The sequence below is a fragment of the Squalius cephalus genome (genome assembly GCF_949319135.1).
Source record: "Squalius cephalus genome assembly, chromosome: 4".
In the NCBI taxonomy this organism is placed as follows: Eukaryota; Metazoa; Chordata; class Actinopteri; order Cypriniformes; family Leuciscidae; genus Squalius; species Squalius cephalus.
In genome coordinates, this window is record NC_137125.1 from 28,310,274 (window position 1) to 28,335,401 (window position 25,128).

At 40.5% G+C, this 25,128-nt stretch overlaps 1 long non-coding RNA gene across 1 annotated transcript; it reads left to right on the plus strand.

The window, feature by feature from the left end:
• The first annotated feature begins 7 nt into the window (after positions 1-7).
• Positions 8-2,181, plus strand: LOC307157480. The gene is made up of 4 exons (XR_013821003.1): positions 8-217; positions 446-1,070; positions 1,149-1,270; positions 1,742-2,181. It is a non-coding gene; the product is annotated as an uncharacterized lncRNA (long non-coding RNA).
• Positions 2,182-25,128: the final 22,947 nt, after the last annotated feature.

The window sequence follows — 25,128 nt, forward strand, 5'->3', positions numbered from 1 at the left end:
AAGCACATATGTGTAAAAATAAAATAAAAAAAATAATTATTGTGTGTGTAAAAGAGGCACTGAAACAAAACAATGGTCATAAGGAACTAAGAAAGCTTTCCCCTCAATGTTCTCAAACTTGCAGAAATTGGTTGTTCTTGAGAGGTCATCAACTAGATGAATACCAAGTGCCGAAGATGGAAGGGGATAGTCAAAAAAAAGTTCATGATTGTTGAAGGTACTGTAGGCTACATAAATTTCATCCCTCACTGAAATTATATTTTGCAGCTTTGCAACTTTACCCCCAATGTAAACAAAACTGTTTGCCTGGTCCAGTTTTAGAGTGTAAGAGCATGTTTTTAATTCTCTGTACTGTGAAGCTCCCTGAAAAGATTCGGGTAGAGGGCCAGCTGTATGCAGTTTTCTGAGCATCTTTGGGTTGTTTTTCTTTTTTTCTTTGCTGCAGCTTTGCATCTCGGAGAACCTTCTTACAATTTGGCTTAACGGACATGTAGGTTTTCGCAGGAGTCTCTTCAGCTTGTGCAGGTAATCCTCGAACTTGAAAGCGCTGAAGTTGTCGAGTACGCCATGGTGTTTTGCATCTTCTGCAAGATGTATCAGAGAGTGGACGTTGTAGGAGAGGAATTTGGGGCCATATAACTGTCCAAAGTGTGTGACAAAAAGTCGCAGGATATCATTGGCATATTCAATGTGATCTCCAATTAGGCTGTTATTGCTCAGGATGAAAATTCCCACAAAAAACAACAGGAAGTTTTTGTACACCTCTGTGCCAAGGAGATCTTTTAGCATAACAGGGTCTGTGTACAATAAAAACTGTCTGAACTCGGTCGCCTTCCATCGATCTATTTCCCTCAGTGCCCTTGGTTTGCGTGCAAATTCCATGGGAACATTTTTCTGGGCACCAACCAACCTTTCTGTCAGCACAGTGACTTGGAATCCTGACAGCCTGCAAGTGAGAGGACCCAGTCGAAGCCACAAGAGGAGAAGCCGTCTCATAACTCCAAGGCACACAAGGTGCATATAATCTAGGGGGAATCCAGAGACCATGTCCAGGGAGGTTTCTTCCAGAGGTGAGGTTCCATGATGGTGATCTGAATCAGATCTATTTCGGAAACTCTCATTATCTCTAAGAGGCATGTCATTTCTAGGGAAGGTCATCCTGTTCTCCATGTACACGCCATCTTGAATGCACTTTTCGCACCCATGGTAGCCTGTGTGTCCTTTCACCTTTTTCAGAAAAGCCCGTGCAGGTGCGTCACAAACCATTGAGGTAAGCTGTAGTGTTAAACTGACTCCCTCAAATTCAAAACCATCGCCTAATTCTTTTATTTCACAGATGAAGTCTTTGAGATACTCCTCCAGTGATCTAGGTTTACTAGCACCACAAAATAAACCTATTGTCACAGGTTCCTCCTGCACCAGGTTTTGCACAGTTCCAAGAATAGGCCAGAATTGAGTTGTTGAACTCTTGTAGAGAGGCAAACCATCAATGTTCACCTGGAGCTCCAAATTGCTCATGTTCCTCAAAATGTCCATGTTCTTATAGAGTACCCCTGAAATGGATTGAAGAAGGCCAAAATGATAGTACTGGCCACCAGCTTTGCTCTGTATTTCAGTTCTGTTGGAACGCACTGTTCCTAACAGTGTCCTGGCATCTTTTGGCAGATTCAAATCATGCTCGCGGAGGATATTGAGTAATGAATTTAGTGCCACATGTGTTATTTTATGTTCTGTTGCCCAGGTGGCCAAGTCATCATTCAGGGAACTTGGAGGCAGTTCAGACTCTGTGTCTGTGTCAGATTCACTGCTATATAGAGCACTTGCCATGGTGACGTATTCAGGCTCATCAATATGGGAAAGACAATCCATAAATTCATCATCGCCATCATCCACGGTGCTGCTTTTGTCACTGTGCATGCTACCATACTCCTCCCTCCATGATGGTGATGATACTGCTTGCATTGACTGCAGTTGTTTGTCAACTTTAGCTTTGGCTTTTCTTCGCAATGTCCAGTACGATTGTTTTTTGCAAGCCATGGTGCTGAGACATTAACACAAAAAAGTGCATTGTAATAACCTGTCTAAGCCAAATGCAGTGGTTCTCAACTCCAGTCCTAAAATACCCTTTTTTAGTAAGAATAAAATTGTATGTATTAAGTATTGAACCTAAACGTGTGCCTAGAAATAATATACAAAAGCTTATTAAACGTCTGTGGTCACTTTTTTGTTTATTAATCTGTTTAATTAGTTACTTTGTGACTAAAATTTAAGTGTCAACATCTCTCTTTAGAAGTAGAGATAAACTCTAGTCTACAGGAATCGAGCCCTCAAAGAACAGTTGATGAATGTTGGTTGAGGTTTAAGAAAACTGAACTCTGAACAATGTTCAGCCAAAATGTCAAATGTCAATATATACATTTATTTGATCAAAATACAGTAAAAACAAAATTGTATTTTTTTTATTTAAAATAATTGTATGCAAATATCTAAAAATGTTTTTATTCCAGGGATGATGGTGATAATCATTTGATAATAAGAAATGTTACTTGGGCATCAAATCATATTAGAATGATTTCCAAAGAATCATGTGACACTGAAGACTGGAGTAATGATGCTGAACATTCAGCTTTGCGTCCCAGGAATAAATAGCATTTTAAAGTATTTATTTTAATTTGTTATACAATTTTGCCATTTTACTGCATTTTTTATTAAATAAATTGAGTCTTTATAAGACAAACATATTTGTTTTGTTATAGCAAGATATTTTCTTCTTGCTGTCTAAATACATGTATTTAATATTCTTTAATCGAATCTTCAGAATTTTGAATAGCGCTGCCTTAGTCTCTCGCGAGAAGTGAATTACGATTTTCTGTTTCAGGGCATGCGATTGGCTGTTCGCTGCTGATGTCACTCTTTCATGTGTGTGTGTGTGTGTGTGTGTGTGTGTGTGTGTGTGTGTGTGTGTGTGTGTGTGTGTGCGCGTGCGCGCCTCCGGATCAGGAGAGGAGTTCGAGACGAGTCGACGGAGAGCGTTGATGATCGAGTGTCATCGTCATGAAGGTAATCGTGTTTAACACGACATATTAACATGCATGTTAAAAAATATTGTGTCTTGCATAATGACCATCATATATGTTTAGTGCTTGTGTAACTTAATTCGTGCACGCTTGTGTTATCGGGCCTCTCTCTCCCTCGTGCACACATCCCTACATTGGGCCGCTAATGGCGCTTTTCCACTAAATGGTACGTTATGGCTCACTTAACACAGTTAATTCGGAGGAGTGAAGGAAAACGAGTAAGCGATTTTGGACAGCCGTTGAGTGTGCAAAATGGGAGTGATTGTAACGTTACACTCGATAACGTCCACTAAGGTTTCGGAAACCAGTGTTAAGTAGAACAGCGCTTCACATTTGTACGTTCTCATCGTCTAACGTTAACCAGGGGCGTTCAATTTTGCTCCTGTTGAGCCATTGTCCTGAAGAATTCAGCTCCGACCACAATTAAACACCTGCACCACCTAATCAAGCTTTTATTAAGTGTGTTGAGGCAAGTTGGAGCTAAACTCTACGGGACAGCGGCCTTCTAGGACCGAGTTTGGACGCCCCGGTCTAAACCAATCAGAACAGCTTTTTTTCCCGCTCCGTGTTGTCGTCACTCACAGCTGTTTTGTGAGGAAAGGAAAAAAACGCACCCTAATCTTTTCCGGTATTTGTTTTTAGTGTTTGTATTTTTGATTTATTGTGTCTGTGTGTGTGTTATATTAATGTATAATAATTCTTTATAATAAACTTCAATATATCAAAAGGCTGCTTAATTCATACTTACCAACAATTTGACGAACTGACGACGAACTGATGACAAACTACAAACAAACTTGAAGCCGGCTAATATGAATGAATGAATAAAACAACAGAAGTAAAAACACGTATAACAAATGAACAGATACAAAATATATACAGTTAATTGCTAATAACAGATTATTAATGTGGGAAAATTGATAAAAATGTTGAGGGTACAGTAGGCTGAGTAAATAATAACGGTCATCTGATGCAAATTACAATGGTCATCGTATAGCCTAAGGTCACGTGACAAATTCATTCATTTTATTTTTATTTATTTATTTATTCTGAGCTACACACAAAAAATCCAATGTGCTCATGATTAGAGTGTTTATTAATTTTGCTACATTTTAATGTATTGCTTAGTAGAGAATTAAATTGTTTTATTTTTGTCCTTGCTTATAGATGAGGTTGATAGAAGTTAGCCACTTTTGTTCCAACAGAGGATGAAATGTGTCAAATCACAACGCATATCGTATCTGCACCCAAGTATTGTGATCGTATCGAATCGGGATATGTAGTTATTATATTATATCTAGTAGTTATTAATTGTTACTAGCATAACATTTTATTCAACAACCAATCCTGAAAAACATAATTTAATGATATATAATATGATAATTTAATTTAATTTATGGAAGAATTAAGCCATGGAAGGTCATGTACTAGTGACTTTACCTTTTGTTTTAATACTGTTTATTTACAGTGTATTTTATTCTGCTTACCTGACTCAGAACTGCAGAACTCCTGTCCTGATTGGCTGTGGTAACTCTGTCCTGATTGGCTGTGGCACCTCCATTGGCAACTGGTCTTTGTATGGAGCCACTGTGAGAGGCCATCATTTTGCTATAGATCTTGTCTCTTCTCCCACAAACTCCACTATCTGGTACTATCAGGTACTTTATTTTAATTTAATTTTTTTGCTGCAGTAACATTGATGTATTTAATCTACAGATTTTCACAATTAACAATGCCTCTTGCAGTTCAAAATGCTTCTGCTACGTCATACACTTCGCCAGTTACGCTTTCAAATTTAATACGTAAGGCAGTCTGTCCGAAGATAGTTTTACTTTATAAAGAATTAAAAATGGATATTTAAAGATGTGCGCATCAACCGTCGCCGAGTCCGCTGTTGAAGGTGACATCCATTTATAATCACGCGTAACAACACAGAATAATTGTAATTTGACCATCGGGTGCGGATACTTAAATCAGAGAAAGTTATTGGAGCGGGTGGATGATTTGTTTTTGGCTGTGGATTCGGGTGACGTTGGAGCTCATCCGCTTACTCTAAAGCAGTCAGACTCTGCCAGGCGCTAACAGCTCGGGGTGAAAATGGCTAACGTGGTTTATCAAGTTAGTGGTATTACCTCCTGCATATTCTATTTGTGTGTGACATGAGCGCACACAGCGCGTCTTCTGCAGGTCGTGCTTACCAGGTTGTTCATAAAAGCCGAAATGTGCCCAGATGTCGGAGCATTAAGTTAAGTTGGAGCATTTTTAATTACTCGCACTCGCGTCTCGCCTCCCTCTGCCATTGAATGCTACCGCGACAAAACACGTACGCGACAAATGACATCAGAAAAGTGTCAGTACATTATAATCGGTTATGGTCTATTACTGAACCGATACCGAATCGTCCTCGTCTGCATCACGATGCATCGTAGAAACGATTCATTTCGACACCCCTTTTCAAGGCTCGAAATTGCGACCATTTTGGTCGCATATGCTCCTGAAATTTAATCTGTGCGACCTAAAAATATATTTGGGAGCATTTGTGCGAGTGCAAATAATGGTTGTGGTGCGACCTGTTTTCATTTCTCTAAAAAACGTTTGCAAATTACTTCATAGTGTGTAGCCTACCTTATGTGCGCTGATACGCGATGGCCGGACCATCATTCTATCCAACGTTATATAACCAATCCAGGGCCTTATTTGATCGGTGAGTGATGCAGAATAGAATAGAGAGCCCCGGCCGCGCGCGCGCACTCTCACGTCTTCAAACAACACGAGCGCTGTCTTGCTCTCTCTCCCTCGCGCATATTAATAAAAATCATTTGACACGATAGAAAAAGGGCGGAAGACCGAAGTTTCACATGGAGCATTCGGAGATTTTTTTTCTCCTGAATTACCGCGGAGTGTGAATTGTGCTAAAAAATAAACTGCCGGGATAATCACACAACGTGCCGTAGACTACACGTCCACTAATGACACGTCCGATTCGCGAACTAATGACTCATTTGAACCGATTCACTTTATTGAATGGTTAAAACAACTGATCTGTCCAACACTGAACTCACAATACGTCTGAATCGGTGTATAACAAATCGGTAACACTTTACAATAATGTTCATTTATTAAATTCTAGTTTACTACATTAGTTAACATGTACTGTTAATAAACTGCACTTTGTTAATTTATTAACCATTGGTAATGTTAATTTCAACATTTAGGCTACTAATAGCCTACATTATTGAAATTTTTGTTTGGGTTTTTTTTTTTGTTAACATAGTTAATGCACTATGAAGTAACATGAACAGCTGTATTTTTATTAACTAAGATTAACAAAGATTAATACAGCATATTAATAGCAATAGAGTGCCATGTGCCAAGCAAAAAATGCAGGGACAGGTGTGTGGCAAACTAATCAGGTTCATCAGGTTCGATTATTAAGGCTTTTAATCGGCAGGATGCTCCTGGTCGTTCCGCTCTATTGGCAGAGCTAATTATATGTCAAAAATAACACCGCATACACCATCGCCAAAGAAGAGCTTGCCTTCACTAAATTTAAAGCTATGTTGCAGCTCATGGAAAAAGAACAGAGTTGCGATTAACATGACGCATGAAAATGACAAATCATGTGTCAATATCATCGGGGTTAGATGATATAGAGCTAGAAGACCAAATTTCAAATCTTGGCCACAGGATGTGTAAAGCCCCAGTGAAATGAAATCTGTTAATATATCATTTATAGTTGTGGTGCTCCTTAATTTTTGGTGGGTGCTCCTAAATTGTTGCTGGTGCTCCTAACTTTAAGTTGGGAGCACCAGTGCTACCAAGTAAAAAAGTTAATTTCGAGCCCTGCTATTCATTGGACAGGAATTCTCAAGCAGGGAAAACCAGGAAGTGCAAAAACAGGCTCAGCATGGAGATATCGTAATGCAATATTTTTCTTTTACTGATTTGGTGGTGTTCTCTACAAACGCAATATGAAGAAACTGAGCATCATATGATACAATGTCGTCTATACATCATATGATACAATGTCGTTACATTATATGATCACGCTCCTACTCATGCAAATGCTTTTAAACCATTTAAGTGCGATAAGACAAAAGAGAACGCTCTGTCTGTGAATGTCCTGATGCACACAAGACGCGCAACAGTATAGGGCGGTAGCTATCGATTATTTTAGTAATCCAGTATTCTACTGATTATTCCATCGAGTAATCGGATAAATAAAATTTTTTATAAAAAGTGAACAACAGCCTTATTAATTACTTAAAATACAAATAGGTAACACTTTACAATATGGTTCATTAGCTAACATTAGTTAACTATAGGGCTGTGCTTAAATTATAAGAAGCAGAGACTTTAAAAGTAGAAGGAAGAGCCATTTTAAGTTTTTTTGTGACAATTTTTTTATTTTATTTAAATCTTAACATTTGACAAAAACTAAATAGTTTTTCAGTGACCACAACTGTTATAACACTGGTTATACAATAAACATATATTACTGTTACTAAACTCTGAAATTCCTAATTGATCCATATCGTGATGCGTATCGTATCGTGGCTTTAGTATCGTGATGCGTATCGTATCGTGACATTGTTGGTAATACACAGCCCTAGTTAACTACCTTAGTTAACATAATGAACAATACTTCTACAGCATCTTAGTTAATATTAATTTCAACATTTACTAATACATTATTAAAATCAAATGTTATATTTGTTAACATTACTGTGAACTAACATGAACAATGAAACTAACAGTAACAAAGATTAATAAATACAGTTAAAAATGTATTGTTTATTGTTAGTTCATGTTGGTTAATACATTAACTAATTTAAAAACGAAATATTTTGTAACATTACACATGTTTTAATGTCACCTTTGATAACTTTAATGCATCCCTACTGAAAAAAAAAAAAATCTGACTAACCAACACATTTTTGAACGGCAGTGTACATTCAGTAGGTTATTATGACTATGTGTTTTTTCGTTCTGTCGTTGCTATGTGTCGTTGCTATGCGTCGTTTCCCTCTGTCGTTACTATGTGTCGTCTTCCATGTCTATGCTATGCGTCCTTACTATGCGTTGTTACTATGCGTCGTTTCCCTCTGTCGTCTTCCATGTCTATGTGTCTATTAACTGTCTGTCTATGTGATTGCCCATGACTCAACTTTTGTCTTTGTCAACTCAACTTACTCCTGTCATCTGTCCTTGTCGTTTGACTGTCGTCTTGCTGTGTCAATGCTGCATGTGTCATGACTGTGTTGTTTCACTCTGTCGTTGCTATACGTCGTTACTATGCGTCGTTACCCTCTGTTGTTACTATGTGTCGTCTTCTCTCTCTTGCTTCATATTGTTGCTTTGTGTTGTTGCTATGTGCCGTGTCACTGTGTTGTTTCATTCTGTCGTTAGCAAGAGCTAACATTAGCTAGCAAGAGTTCCGGCAGTTGATGTCACGCAATCCCAGCATGCACCAGTCAATATCAAAACACTGCCATCGGAGCTGAGCCAGAATTAAATAGATAATTTATTGATCCCAAGGGGAAATAATTTGCTGCCTATTTCAATAAACGCCTTGATTCAGCATGGTGGATAGCTGCTGTGCGCCGGGATGCCAGAACCATCGGAAAAAAGATAATGGATAGCATCTTATTGGATTCCTAGCTAGCTAAAGATCCCGAGAGAAGTAAATGGATTGCTTCCATAAAACGTGCTAGAAGCAGATGGAACCAAACCGAGCGATGGGAGCCCACAAACAATGGATTTCGGTTATGCTGTGACCACTTCATATCAGGTAACGTAACAGAAATATCTTAATTTACGTTAGCTAGCAAACAGGCTAAAACGGTTTCTAACGGTTGAGGCTAGTAGGGATACAGCTATCTAGCTACGTTCCTTTCCTTTCTAGCCACAACCATTAGTTATTACGAAAAGGCAAGTTCTACCTATGCAGTATGGCATGGATTACAAAGGCTAACGTTGGCTAACCTAAAAGAAGCACTGTTTTCATATTTAAATCCTAAAATCTCAGACTATACTGACTGATATTGCACTATTCTTTCCCTCTCTTTTGTATATTTTTTGTAAAATGGTAAGTTCTATTTTATTTTTATAATGTACACTTAACAAAGAATAAAAACAGAGGACAGTAAGAAATATTAAAAAAAAATACTGTTAAGTGAGTGCCTAGCCTACTTTATAGCAAAGATTAATCAGAGTCAAATTCCTTGTTTGTTTACTCAAACCTGGCCAATAAAGCTGATTCTGATGTTGTTTCTATGTACTTATGTTTTAAGGAAAAAGAGTGACAACCCTGTCACCTGACTACGTTCCTTCAATCTTCAATCATGTTCCATCCCCGGAGAAGAGAAAAAGAATAATGAGGTTAGATGTAGTCAACAGAAGAACAAACTTCAAAGAATAGAGAAAGCAGCAAAGCCATCAGCTGCAGCAGTAATGGATCTAACGGATTGTCCTCAATATCCGCTAGCAGGTTGTGCTTACAAAACAGCAGAAATGTAAATTTCCAGGTTATGCTATAAACCACTTTATTAGGTAGTCTATTATACAGAGGTAAAGAACAACAACAACAACAACCATGAGCCATTTCCTAAATACACTCCTGAAAACATTGGGTCTTTCACTGTTGTGGTCATACAGTAGACTAGCAAGCTGTAGCCATAAGCTGGAGGAGGATGTTTTCAAAGGCAAAACAAGCTCCTTATCACAACAATCTTCTAGCTCAATAAATAGAACATTACTATATAGAATCTCTTCAGTTACAACTGTAAACTATGTAGTACTATCTTCAAGTGTTAATATGTATTGGGTGCTAAATTATTTAATATCTTTACTATAGTCAAATCAAAGTTTACATCTATAATATTTTTTTGCAACTTATTTTTTTTTAAATAATAGTCAATGAGAGCAATACATCATTTTTTTATATATATAAAAAAAAGTCGAGTTTAAATCTGTTAATAAAGACTTTGTGTCATATGGGTTTTATATGCCCAAAAAAAATACCAGAGCAAATTATTACGGAAATTAAAAGTGGTACATTTTTTATCTTTTTGGCTAGATGAATTTGACCATAAAGTACTAACTAGTAATCTAATAGTAAACTAATTTGCAGATTATTAGAATAAACAGCGAAATTGCTACAGAACAATGATTTAGTTTAGATGGTAACCCTCATTTAAAGTTATGCATATTAGAAATTTTAATCAAATTGCTCCCTTGAAACTCTTAATGCCTCCAGGAAAATGTCAACTCCAAAGCAAGTGGTAGTGCCAAGTGGATCCACTCTTCCCTGAAGAAACTGGAAAACAGCATTGTGTAGATTCTCAGGTGGTGGGGGAACTTCAATTATGTCATCACAATCCACTGGTGTTGGTCCCTCCCAGTCAATGCTGTGTTCTTCTAAATATCTCTAGAAGGAGGGAAAAAAATAAAATAAAAGACAGTCTCCTTTAAACCAGATGCTAATTTGTGCTGCTCTTAGTAGATTGTGTTGGTCATTATGGAAATGATCTGTCTGTGTTCTTTAATGTGGGCATTGTCAGTAAATCACCCACAGAACTTTACACTCCCATCGGCCCTTTTATGGGATTATAGTAGGCTACTCCCATCCTAATTTGCCTTTGTTAATTAAATCTGGCCCTATAAGAATCATACTGTTTCCAAACGTACATACACATTATATTTATCATTTAATCATTTAGCACAGGGGTTCTCAACCTTCGGCAAGCTGGCCCCCCCGGTTCATTGCAATTGGGGCCCTATCTCCTATCGTGCACTTGAGACTAGAGTTGTGACGATGAGGAAATTTCTCCACCGGTTAATCGAAATGTGACAACACCGGTAATACCGGTATCACCGTGGGGGTGGGGGTTTCCTCTTTTCCTCTTTTTTTCTGCTTTTAAATAGCTTATAAATGCGTGCGTATTATACTTTCACTTTCAGTTTTGCGGGAATTGGCAATTCGGCGTCAATTGTTTGAATGGACGAAACTACAAAAAAAACAAAAAAACAACAACACTGATATTAAACATAACTTTTATTAACATAACTAAAAAAAAAAAAAACAATGCTACAGGCTGAAAAAACTGTGGAAGTTGGAACCAAACAAATAACACCATAGAACGTTTATTTCGTAGCCTATGTTAGAATGTTTTTAAAATGAATAAGAAAATAAAATAGAAAGATAAATAAATAAATTGCAAAACATTTAAATAAGATTAAACGAATGAACAAGAAACGAATATAAAAGAAAAACTTCCAAAATGACATTAGGCTACAAAAATGACAAGTCAGCAGTCTTAAAAAATTAAAAATAAATAAACAAAAACACTATAAATTGTTATTTATTAACAGTGCAGTCTACATGTTCTTTGCCAGGAAACCCAACATGTTGACCATCTCTGGCTTAAGATGGGATCTTGTGGGGCTCACTATGTTCCCCATCGTGCTGAACACTCTCTCGGATGCGCAGCTTGTTGCGCACACGCAAAGATACTTTTTGGCTACCTTTGCTTTGGTTCTCTTTCCACCAGGCCAGAGGATCCTGCTCTGCGTGAATGGGGGATTCCTGAGCATAGGTGGAGATTTCCGACACCACCATTTCTGGAATAGTCAAATTTACTGTCACAGTGTCTGCTTTTCTTTTTAATAAACTGGCCAACGTTTTTTTTCTTTTGGGCTGTGGGTCGACCACGATGTCGGCTTCCTCATTTTGTTCTCCGTCTTCTCTCATGGAGTGCACTGACTGCGCTTTCCTACCGAGGATGACCGCTTCTTCCTCTATCATCTTATTGATCTCTTCGACATTCGAGTCATAGTCACCTTTGTAGCGCGGGTCCAGGAATGTTGTCTTGCGCATAAGCTGCTGGCTTGCTTCTGGCAGAGCTTTATATTTCTTGTCTAAAATAGACATGATGCCGGCTTTAAGGTTGGCTGTCAGTTGGCTGTCATCATCCGATGGGGCCAACGTGTCCTCTTTAATGAGACGCAGCACAGGGAGAAGAGATGACGCGGTTACGTAATTCTCTCCAGACAGAATGTCGGTAAACTCACTTACTGGCTTTAACGCTTTGTTCAGCGATTGCAACACATCCTCATCTTGCCATGTGATGCTCACATTGACTTTACGATCTTCAGCAAGAACTCGATTGATGGCCGTCCTCTGCTCTAGCATCCTATCAATCATTTTTTGCTTAGAGCCCCAGCGAGTTGCACAGTCCTCAAGGAGAAAATAAATCCATTATTATTATTGTTATTATTATTACCACCAATGATAATAAAAAAAAAAAAAACATAAGATGTGGTATGAAACCCGGAATTTCCGAAAAAGTGCACGAAAAAATCTCAAACTTTCTCTTAAGCTGTTCTGCAAAGGATAACGGTTTTCTGCCGAATATCCTTTAAAGTAAACTACTTTAAAGCAGTTTAATTATAATCTTTATTTTATTTTATTTACAATATGTTTTATAATATTTTATTTACTATACTAAAGACTTTTTATAAGAACTAAGAGTAAACTTACCGTGACGAGCGAGTGCTCTGGGAGGCCAAGGTGGACTTGGTCTTTCTGCAGCTCCCTTCTCCTTTTCCAGCTGTGAGAGAACATGGCGTTTATTGTGCGACAAACAGAAAGGGCACGGTCCGTGCGGGCTTTCTCCGTCTTCTCAATAGTGTTGGACACAGCTAGGTTCAGGTTGTGCCCAAAGCAGCTTAACCAGGGCCAGCCTAAATTACGAACAGCCGCTTTAATGTTGCTTCCACTGTCAGTCGTGACACAAGACACATTTTCCTCTTTTAATCCCCAGTCATGCAGAGCCTCATCCAAAGCATCGGCCAAGTTAGCAGCAGTGTGGTCCTGTGGCAAAAAACTTGTTTGGAGGCATTTTGACACCAGTGTCCATTTTGTGTCAATGAAATGGAAAGTTAGTGACATGTAAGGTGTCATTTTTGTACTCGACCACATATCTGTTGTAAGTGAAAAATACTCGACTGTGGTGGAAATGGCCTGTTGCAGCTCACCACGGATACGGTTGTAGGCACGTGGAACAGCTGTTTTTGAGAAATATGTACGTCCAGGCAATTCATACTGGCTGTCGAGTGTGGTTACGAGGTCTTTGAAAGACTGTTTTTCAACTGTGTTGAAAGACACCATTTCTTTGCAGAGATACTTGGTCACTGCATCAGTGCATTTGTTCCACCTCACACTGTCCCTCTTATATTTTGTGCATCGCTTAAATGCATCACTAATTGATGGCTGCACCTGTTCGTCTGGCTTCTGCGGTCGATTTTTTACTGCATTGCCCATTTTGGCAGCCTCATTCTTGTGGTGCGCTTGAAGGTGCGTGTATAAATTAGTTGTTTCCTCAGACCTTTGTCAGGCAAAGTTTGCAGATAGCCTCATTAACATTTTCAGGTTCCCTTTTTGCATTTGGTTTGAACCCAAAATATTGCCAAACAGGCGCTTTTGCGTTGAGTTTCGACACTAAATCGTCCGCCATTCTTTTTCTGTAAATTCGACTCCAGTCCTCTCGTTCTCCTCACGTGATAAATGAAAGATGACGCATTGTAGCTATGTTCAGTTTTTAATTATAGTGCATGCTCTCGTCTTAAGTAAATTATTTAGAATTATATTTTCCATTTAATTCAAATAAATATTTAATAAAAAAAACAAATACTTAAAAAAAAAAATGTGGGGACGGTGTCACGGTGGAAAAGCGATGTCACCGGTATTGCGTCTTAAAACCGGTAACACCGTCAACACCGTCTATCGTGGCAAGCCTACTTGAGACCCACTTGTTTACATTCGCTGACAGGTTGCCATGAGAACAACTGACATCTCCATCTTTTCAGATGACAAACAGAGAATAGGCTATTTGTTTTCGTTTTGAATTAGATATTTTAATAACAGATGCTAAAATGTTTATATTGCTTATGCCTGTTTGACCATTCGCCGAGATTTAAGTTTCGTGACGTCCATAAAAATTATGAACAGAACCGGCGACAAAGGGCAGCCCTGCCGGAGTCCAACATGCACCGGGAACAATCCTGACTTACTGCCGGCAATGCGAACCAAGCTCCTGCTTCGGTCGTACAGGGACCGGACAGCCCTTAGTAAAGGACCCCGGACCCCATACTCCCGGAGCACCCTCCACAGGCCGCCGCAAGGGACACAGATGAATGCCTTCTCCAAATCGACAAAGCACATGTGGACTGGTTGGGCAAACTCCCATGAACCCTCCAGCACCCTGTAGAGGGTATAGAGCTGGTCCAGTGTTCCATGGCCTGGACGAAAACCACACTGTTCCTCCTGAATCCTAGGTTCTACTATCGGCCGTATTCTCCTCTCCAGTACCCTGGCATAGACTTTCCCAGGGAGGCTGAGAAGTGTGATCCCCCTGTAGTTGGAACACACCCTCCGGTCCCCCTTCTTAAAAAGAGGGACCACCACCCCGGTCTGCTATCCCAGAGGCACTGTCTCTGACCGCCACGCGATGCTGCAGAGGTGTGTCAGCCAAGACAGCCCCACAACATCCAGAGACTTGAGGTACTCAGGGCGGATCTCATCCACCCCCGGTGCCTTGCCACCGAGGAGTTTCTTGACTACCTCGGTGACTTCAGCTTGGGTGATGGACGAGTCCACCTCTGAGCCCTTAGCCTCTGCTTCCTTAATGGAAGACGTGACGGCGGGATTGAGGAGATCCTCGAAGTATTCCTTCCACCGTCCAACAACATCCCCAGTTGAGGTCAACAGCTCCCCACCTCTACTGGAGACAGCGTTGGTAGGGCACTGCTTCCCTCTCCTGAGGCGCCGGACGGTTTGCCAGAATCTCTTCGAGGCCAGCCGATAGTCCTTCTCCATGGCCTCAACGAACTCCTCCCAGGCCCGAGTTTTTGCCTCCACAACCACCCGGGCTGCAGTTTGCTTGGCCTGCCGGTACCCATCAGCTGCCAAAGGAATCCCGCAAGCCAACCAGGCCCGATAGGACTCCTTCTTTAGCTTGACGGCATCCCTTACTTCTGGTGTCCACCACCGGGTTCGGGGATTGCCGCCTCGACAGGCACCGGAGACCTTACGGCCACAGCTCCGAGCGGCCGCTTCGACAATGGAGGTGGAGAACATGGTCCACTCGGACTCAATATCTCCAGCCTCCCTCGGGATCCGGTCGAAGCTCTGCCGGAGGTGGGAGTTGAAGATCTCTCTGACAGGAGTACGCTTGGGTCTGCAGAGTCTGTCCAGCTTCATCCCCCGCCATCTAATCCAACTCACCACCAGGTGGTGATCAGTTGACAGCTCCGCCCCTCTCTTTACCCGAGTGTCCAAGACATACGGCCGCAGGTCAGATGAAACGACCACAAAGTCGATCATCGACCTACGGCCTAGGGTGTCCTGGTGCCACGTGCACTGATGGACACCCTTATGCTTGAACATGGTGTTCGTTATGGACAAACTGTAACTAGCACAGAAGTCCAATAACTGAACACTACTCAGGTTCACATCAGGGGGGCCGTTCCTCCCAATCACGCCCCTCCAGGTGTCACTGTCGCTGCCCACGTGGGCATTGAAGTCCCCCAGTAGAACGACGGAGTCCCCAGTTGGAGCACTTTCCAGCACCCCTCCCAGAGACCCCAAGAAGGCCGGGTACTCTGCACTGCCGTTTGGCCCGTAGGCACACACGACAGTGAGAGACTTATCCCCGACCCGTAGGCACAGGGAAACGACCCTCTCGTTCACCGGGGTGAATTCTAACACATGGCGGCTGAGCTGGGGGGCTATAAGCAAACCCACACCAGCCCGCCGCCTCTCACCATGGGCAACTCCAGAGTGGTGAAGAGTCCATCCTCTCTCGAGGAGTGTGGTTCCAGAGCCCAAGCCGTGCATAGAGGTGATCCCGACTATCTCTAGTCGGAACCTCTCAACCTCACGCACAATCTCAGGCTCCTTCCCCGCCAGCGAGGTGACGTTCCACGTCCCTAGAGCTAGCTTCCGTGTCCAGGGATCGGGTTGTCGAGGCCCCCGCCTTCGACTGCCGCCCGATCCTCTCAGCACCAGCCCCTTACGGTCCCTCCTGCAGGTGGTGAGCCCACGGGAAGGTGGCCCCACGTCGCTCCTTCGGGCTGAGCCCGGCCAGACCCCGTGGGGGGAGGCCCGGCCACCAGGCACTCGCATACGAGCCCCAACCCCGAGCCTGGCTCCAGGGTGGGGCCCCGGCTGCGCCATACCGGGCGACGTCACGGTCCTCGGTTTAATTTTTCTCATAAGGGGTTTTTGAATATGTATATGTGTATATATATATATATATATATATATATATATATATATTAAAAAAACCCTTATGTGAAAAATCTGATTAATTTAATATAGGATGTGTTTGGTTTAGTTAATGAATGATGCAGTAAAGTGCTTCATTGTACCAGTGATCATCTTTATCTTTACCGTGCACAGCTCAAACAGCATATTTATAACTATAATTGGGACTGTCATATACATGCCATTATAATGAAAACACTATTGTAATAAAACGTTGTGAATTCTCTGGGTTTAGTTGCTGTTTTAGCGTGTTGTTGTGGGAATAGCACGTCCAGAACAGGGATTACACGTTCTGACCAGCACAGTCAAGTTCGCTTGTGCATTCACGTCATTTTGTGCAGATATAAGTCGTAATATTAAGTTTTATGTAATATAAATATCTGATTAATCTCACATACACACATGGGATGCGTTTTCGTTGATTTAAACAACCTGCTAGAAAAGTTCTTCAGTTTCCTGGTGCTCGTTCTCTTCAGCTTCACTGTGCACGATCAAACAGCAACGCAAAACATTAAAAGCTATGATTGGGACTGTCATATCATTATAATTGTATACACTATTGTAATAAAAAGTTGTAAATTCTTAGGGTTTAGTTGCATTCTTCAGCAACCGTTGAGTTGATTAACCTTCTAGCAAAGCGATTCAGTTTAATGTTCGTTCATTTCAGCTTCAGCGCGCGCAGCTCAAACAGCAATGATGTAATTTGAAACAGTAAGCCTAATATTACAGTTTTTTTCTAAATGCTTAAACCCTAACCGTGTTTCTTATAGCACAATTTATAATACTTATAGCAAAACCACTCACTGAGGTTGCAAAACTAAAAGCACAAACACTGCTTTGCACTCAGTTTGCAATTTTGTGACACACACTTTGCAAAACTGTAGGTACAATCCACTGCACAGCACTCTTTTTGCGGAACTGTAAACACAACTCATTGCTTTACACTCAATTTCCAAATGATCAACACACTCTTAGCAAAACTATACACATGTATGGCTATTATTTACACTATTTTGGTGTATGGTGTATTGGGGTTGTTGTGAACCTTTTGTGAACTTTTTCAATAGAATTAGACTTCTAGAATGTTCTTTCCAGTGCAAAAAATAATTTTAACCCTCTGGGGTCTGGGGTGTTTTTGGGGTCCTTGAGATGTTCTGACATGCCCTGACATTTGTGCTTTTTTCAGTTGCTTATAAACATATTAATGGCAAAAAAAAATTACACACTATTTAGCACAAACAGGGCTACCATAATATGTGAGCAACAAGAATGTACATGTCTGCATTTTTGAGAGAATAATGTTTATGCGTGGTTATTGAAAAAACTAAAAACTAAAGTTTCTGAAATAAGGCCACAAAACACATACTAAATATGTGGCAATAAGACTTTTGACTAATGGATTTCATCGCCTAGTGTTTTTTCTTCAAAATGATATGAAAATCATCCTGCCTAATCATCCACAAAAAAACGATACATTGATTTTAGTTTTGTGAAACACTTTTAGTTTGGAAAGCCAATATGCGGATGGGGCGTAAACGCTCCAACAGCATCATGCATATGTAGTAGTTCACACCTGGTGAGACTACGTCCCTGCATACTTAATGAGCCATTCATTCAGGTGACGTGTCACCTATAGCTAACTTAAATATACAAGCTTCATAAAAATGATCATTCTAGGAGAAAATTTCAGATGGCATTTAGAGGCTTTTGCATCTGAACTCTTCATATATGCACACACACATATATATATGCATGCACATACATACTTTATAATCTTTTCAAAACTAGTCAACGTCTTTCAAAACTAAAGTATACATTTTATCATACGTATTTCAAAGTAAAGGATTCATTAGTTAGTTGATGACTTTATTTTTGACAAAACACATACAGTATATATTCCTCATCTCAGTATAGCAATAGAGTTTGCTAAAAGCTGTTCATTCAATACAGCAGTATTTGAAAATCGATCATATTTTGTAAAATTACATTTATATTTGCATTTATGTCAAAACCTAGACACTTTTAAACATCAAAAGGACATTTATTAATATGTATTCGTGTCAAAATGACAAATAAACAGATTTTCCTATTCAATTTTGCATGGAAACGCTTCCAAGACGCTTGCGTGTCGCGTGAAAAATAGGCGTCGGTTCTATTTCTAGAATGCACGCGTTTTCCACGCGGCTCGTGCCGCGCCTGAGACGCGCGTCTCACACAGGCAGTATGCAAACTCTAAACTGTTAACATGGATGGGAGCCGAAATAAAAACGGACACGCCACGCAGCTGAGACGCTTACGCCACGCATCCAGTGTTTCACCGGCCTTATCCAGCGGATGTGGGCGTTTCACAGGTTTGTATGGATCGCCTCACATTTGCGTTTGAATAGCGCGGTCTCCGTAGGCGGAGTCACATTAAAACTTAATTAGCTGAGACGAGAACGACTGACATCTCTCTCTTTACATACATATTATATAAACTGTGAATATTTGTTTTTTATAAAAATTACTTCATTTGAAAGAAGATAATTCAAGCTTCATGCCTGTGTGACTGTATGCCTGTTTGACTGAGTATTCGCTGAGTTACAGTTCATTTTCGGACGCGTTTCAGAATTGACTTCACTGACGGAGAGTAGGCAGAACTCGCATCATGTTTATTTTTCTTTATTTGGCGAAAAGCACAACACTTTGTTTTTATTATGAGCATACACAAAAAAAATACACACTAAACAGGATCCATTGATGTATAACACAAGCATATAAGATAAAAATTAATTTTTTTTTTTTTTTTTTTTTTTTTACTCATACGAAAAAAAAACGAGCCTATCGCGCCGGCGCGATAGCCGACCTCAGGGGGTTAAGCATTTTTAAACATTTTTAGGAAGTGTAGTGCAAATATCTTTATATAATTATACTTCCAGAACTTTTTTTCCAGTGCAAAACAATAATACATAAAAAAAACAGCTAATAAAGAAAATAAACAATATTGCACTCAAATACTGCATTCAAGCAATACAACACCCGTATGTATGCACATGGAAAATATCACAGAAACAAATAAACCTCCAGACTAAGCACATTGTGCAGCTATTTTTTCCATGTGTACTTTTTTTGATTTCTTGCAGCAGCGAGTAGTTGTTTGTCCTGTAGAGCTGCACTGTAGAACTCTGTACAAGACATCTCATAATTCAGAGTGATGATCAGCTCACTTTTTATTAGTCCAACTGAACATTTGTTTCGTACATCTGACCATTTATTTTTCATTGCCGAGAACACCCTCTCCACATACCCAGTGGAAGATGGGATGCTGAGGACAAAGGACACCACAGCAAGGATGTTTGGGAGATCAGCTGCCTGTAGAACTGCCATCCACTTCTCTGCTGTTCCCTTGGACACCCAGTCATCATGCTCTGTGAGATGCTTTAGAATGTTGTTGGCAGTAACACATTCATCATAAAGCATATCCATGGAGATGTTTTGCCTGCTAACCAGGTGAAGCTGCTCAATGATCTTCTCCATGCCATCATAAGAGATACTCCCAGATGTCAGAGAGAGGGGCTGTAGATGGAAAAGACAGTTGTCTTCTGAAAAATTGAACCATTTTTGTATGTACATAATGGCAGTGTTTAAGAAGGCTGTAAACTCCTGTCTGGCAACATCAGCATCAGGTGGAGAAAGGCGCTGAAGCTTTTGTTTAGTTAGGTAGCCATAGAACCCATCATCTCTTCTCTGAGATAGTTTTGTCAGAAAAGAGTGCATGATGGCATAGAGGTCAGCTGGTTTGGTCACTTCCTGCTCAGCTACTGTTCGGACGCTCTTGCTTACTGCTCCGCGCTTTGCTCTATCGCTTTTACATTTTATCTCCTATTTTTATATTTTAGAGCCCAGGGCTCTGATAGTGGGGGACTCCATAATCAGAAACATTAGCAGCAGGGATACAACTACGTGCTGCCTTCCACAAGCAACAACTTCTGATATAAACAGGGAACTTCAGAACATTCTGATGAAACATAAGACTGCAAATCGACTCATCATTCATGTGGGGAAGAATGATATTCATAAAGAGCAGTCAGAACTCCTTAAGAAGGATTTCAATGAACTTTTTGAAAACCTTAAAAGACTGAAAGTTCAAACATTCATCAGTGGACCACTCCCAGCAAGAGGAACAAACAGGTTTTCACGGTTACTTGGGCTTAATACGTGGCTGCAAAAAAAACTGCAGTATAAAAGGAGTGAACTTCATTGACAATTTCAATCTTTTCTGGAGTCAGAGACAACTGTTTCATCGGGATGGCCATCACCCAAACAAACTTGGTTCAAGAGTGTTAAAGGACAATATCTACTTCTCCCTCAATCATCCTTCTGCAGTTTGTGCCAATCCACTCAATCTGACCGGCACACACACACCTGGACTCAGTATGAATGACCACAGGACTTCACTTCAGCAGCAAAATGGACATGATAACACCACTCTGCCACAACAACCTCTGCTCATGGACACAATCTCAGCTAAACCCTGCCCACAGAGCTCACCACAGACAGACATATCAGAACTGCTTGAAGATTCAGCACCCAAGGACGACTTCCTGGAAAACAGCCAGGGAAGCCAGGACAGCATATTACAGCCTCCGATAACACCAGAGCAACAGCCCCTTTCACCAGACACTTTTTCCCTCTCTCCAGCATCGCCACTTCTGTGCTTCTCACAGAAAATGGAAGAACTGGTGTATGCTGGAACCAGACTATCCCACTCTTTTGCTGCAAGCCCCCAGATACCAACCAAAAAAAGACAGGCACCGCTACCACCCGCCCCAAAGCCTGCGGGCTCAGCTCGCCCTCCCCCTCCTGTGAGAGCTCTTCGGCCTCTGCCACAACGCCAGGGCCCACACCCTCCTCCATCTGCTCGAGGTGAACCAAAAACAACTGATACCAGCTCTCAGTGATATGTGTCGGGTCCCCGTTTTGATAACAGTAACTTTCTCAAATGTTTACAGAACAAGCGGGAACCCAGTGTGCCTGTATCTTTCTCTATTGCTGTTCTTTTTTTTTTTTCTTTTTTTTTTGTGATTTATTTATACACTTTAAACCATTACACAAAAATACAAACGAAAACAAAACAAAACAAACAAAAAAAAACAATTTACAGAAACAGGGGAAGATGAAAATACACAAACCATTACAGAGAGAAGACGCACTGAGGATTATTTTCCCCTCAAAAAATAAATAAACAAAGAGTACAGTACAATCACATACAGTAACAGTAAACAAAGCAGTGTATTGGCCAGGCAATACAAAATTAGTATCAACATCTAGATTGGTGATAGATGTGGGGGGAGATAAGGGGATCACACACAAAGAGCAGGGTCAAGCTGGAGAGTTTTGATATGTTCACACAGGGGTTGCCAAAGCTTGATGAAAATGGTGCTAGGTCGGTGAAGAGAGTACCTAATTTTCTCCAGTTTCATAAAATAAAGAAGATCTCTTATCCAACGAGTGTAAGATGGAGGGTGAGGGCTTTTCCAATTCAATAGAATTAAACGCCTAGCTAAAAGAGTCAGAAAGGCTACAAAATCTGAAAAGTGAGAAGGCAAAGAATGGCCAGGCGGGAGAACCCCAAATAAAGCTGTAACTGGGCAGAGTGGGATATCCGCCGAGGTAATGGCTGACAATGAGACAAAAACTTGTCTCTAAAAGAAAGACAGGGCAGGGCAGGACCAGAACATGTGAATTAAAGTGCCTGAACCAGAATGACACCTGTCACACTCCGAGTCAATAGACGGGTTAATGCGTGCTAACCTGGTCTTCGACCAGTGGGCTCTATGAACCACCTTGCACTGTATGAGCCTGTGACGTGCACAGAGGGAAGAGGAGTAAACCCTGTTCAGGACTGCCCTCCATGTCTCCTCGTAATCTCAGTACCGATGTCTTGGGATCAGACAAGGCGTAAATCATCAGAGGAAAATTGCAAATGAACAATTATATTCACTAGTTTACAAATTGACCCTTTAGTACAAGGATCCACACCCAGAATGGTGTCTAAATCTGAAGGGAGAGGTGCATTTGGAAAGTTGACCATTTTTTTTCGAACAAAGTCTCGAATTTGTAAATATCTGAAAAAATGTTTTTTGGGAATATTAAACTGAGAAGTCACCTGTTCAAAAGAGGCAAAAACACCATCGATGTAAAGGTCAGCAACAGAAACCAACCCAAGATCTCTCCAAGAGGTGTAAGCACGGTCTAAAATGGAGGGGTAAAACAACGGGTTAGAATGTATTGGGGATAACAGGGGGGTATTATGAAGACCGAAATGTCACAAAAATTGGGTCCAGATTTTAAGACTGTTTTTAACAATTATATTATTTGAATATTTAATTGGGGACAATGTGTATGGGAGGCATAAAAGAGCCACCAGGGAAGATGATTTACATGAGGCATTCTCGATATGCAGCCAGGATGGGGAGTTGATGGAGATGCTTGGCTGGAACCAGTAAAGAGTGGTGCGTATATTTGCTGCCCAGTAATATATTAGAAAATTAGGAAGAGCTAGACCACCTAATTGTTTTGTCTTCGGCAGAATGCCTTTTCGAATCTTTGGGGTCTTTTTATTCCAAAGAAAACTAGAAATAGAGCTGTCGAGTGTAACAAAAAAAGACTTTGGAATAAAGATAGGAATACACTGAATAAAATATAAAAATTTAGGGAGCACGCTCATCTTAATACAATTAACCCTACCGATCAGGGATATAGGAAGGAGAGACCAACGATTAAAATCCTGAGATAGATGATTAAGCAGTGGGACAAAATTGTGGTCAAATAAGTCTGAAAAGTTTCTTGTCACATTTATGCCCAAATATCTAAAACTTAAGGAAGATCTAAAAGGTAGGGATGCTAATGGATAATGCCAACCCAACGGCAGAATGACGCAACCCAACGGCAGAATGGGTTGAAATTATACTACAGTAAAATAAAAATAACACTTGAAACAAACAAAAACGAGTAGATGAAAGTCCTATCTGTCACTTTGGGCCTGTACTATAAGTAATGAAGTCTCCAAGAATGACGCTCACTTTCAGTAACACGAGGACATGTGCTGCAGTCTCTTCGCCATGTTGTCTCTATAACGTAACTTTACGCAACGTGCGTCCGTAAACTTTAAACAATCTCAATGCTGATTGGTCAACATTAATACACTTCAGTTCAACAGAACACCTCATTTGAGTAAAGGAAAACAGTACAAATGATAAAGAAACAAAGTTGGTACATTTTGTTACATCACATTATCAAATAAACAAAAAAACAAAATATCAAAAGTATATATTTTAATACTCTACAATTTTCAAAATAAGGCGTATTTTATAAGCAGGTGGGAATTTTCTTGACTCAAAGTTGTCCTGAGGGCAGAAACGTTTGTGATTGGTTCAATCTGACAACCAATCGCAAGAGGGGAGAGAATTGCAGAGGCGGGGCCACCATTTCCAATCTCAACCGTCAAAAAATCCCTCCGTGGTGCGCAGGCAAGAGGAACTGGTGGTTATCATTTCAAAGTAAGTTTTTTAAAAACAAAAACGTAATATTCTCGAAAATGGAGCATTGTATGTGCACCTATGTGTGACCCCCCCCCCATCATAGTATATCATAGTATAACTGTGCAGCTTGTAGCTTAAGGATAGGCTAGCCTACTGTTTCAGAAGCAAGCTAGTGTTGTAGCTTGCATTAAAATGTTGCAGTGGCTGTCATAGATATGGTGGCTGTTGCCAGCGGTTCTTATCACAAAAATGTAGAAAAACAAGATAATTCAGAATAACGGGTGTAACGATACGCGTATTGAACCGTTCGGTACGAGGCTTTCGGTTCGGTTTTCAAACCGAACGGTTCATTGGACCATTTTTCCTGCCGACCAAAATTTCGTTATTTTCAGATGAGCACGCTCATAATGTAAGAGATGCCGGCGCGACCACAACATTGCCCAACATCAAATGGCAAATGTAATGCAAGTGGAACGAAACTGCTCGTTATTGTGTGGTTGAAGGACCGTTTATCAGTTTGGACCAGTGCAGCGCGAGCCGATCGTGATCATGCGACACTGTCACTACACAGCGCTAAGAGATCCAGTAAAGAAAGCATTTGAATTCGCCACAGAAGTAATAACATCGCTGCAAGATCTAGTGAGAAACATTCTCATTTCTCCGTTATTAACGGATCAATAATGCTTTCAAGTAACATTACGCCGGTTTTATTTTGACATTGTGAATACAATTGACCTTTTGCCATTGTCCAATCACACATCATAGCAACCGTTACTATGTGAGCAGGTCCGACAAACATTAGCAAGATGGTGAAGCGTGCGCCCACGGCATTTGTAAATCGGACACTAGATACCCCGAGAGATTGTCTGGAGGAGTTGTGTTCTTTCCATTCCCAAAGCCGAAAACACAAACAGTGTGGACGGCCCCACTCCCAGTTAAATGTGTCGAACATTACAAAGCATAAATACGTCTGCTGGCTGTGGTATCGATGGCTACTTAAAGTTTTTTTTGTTTTGTTTTTGTGATCTGAAAAACTATCCTATCTGTAACTCAAAAAACATAATATTGTCTGAACCGCGATTTTTATGATCCGTTGCCCCACTAATAAATATTATGGTCTCAACCGCGATTTTTGTGATCCGTTGCCCCCCTAATAAATATTATGGTAAGTGCATTATGAAAGACAATCAAGGAAAGTTAT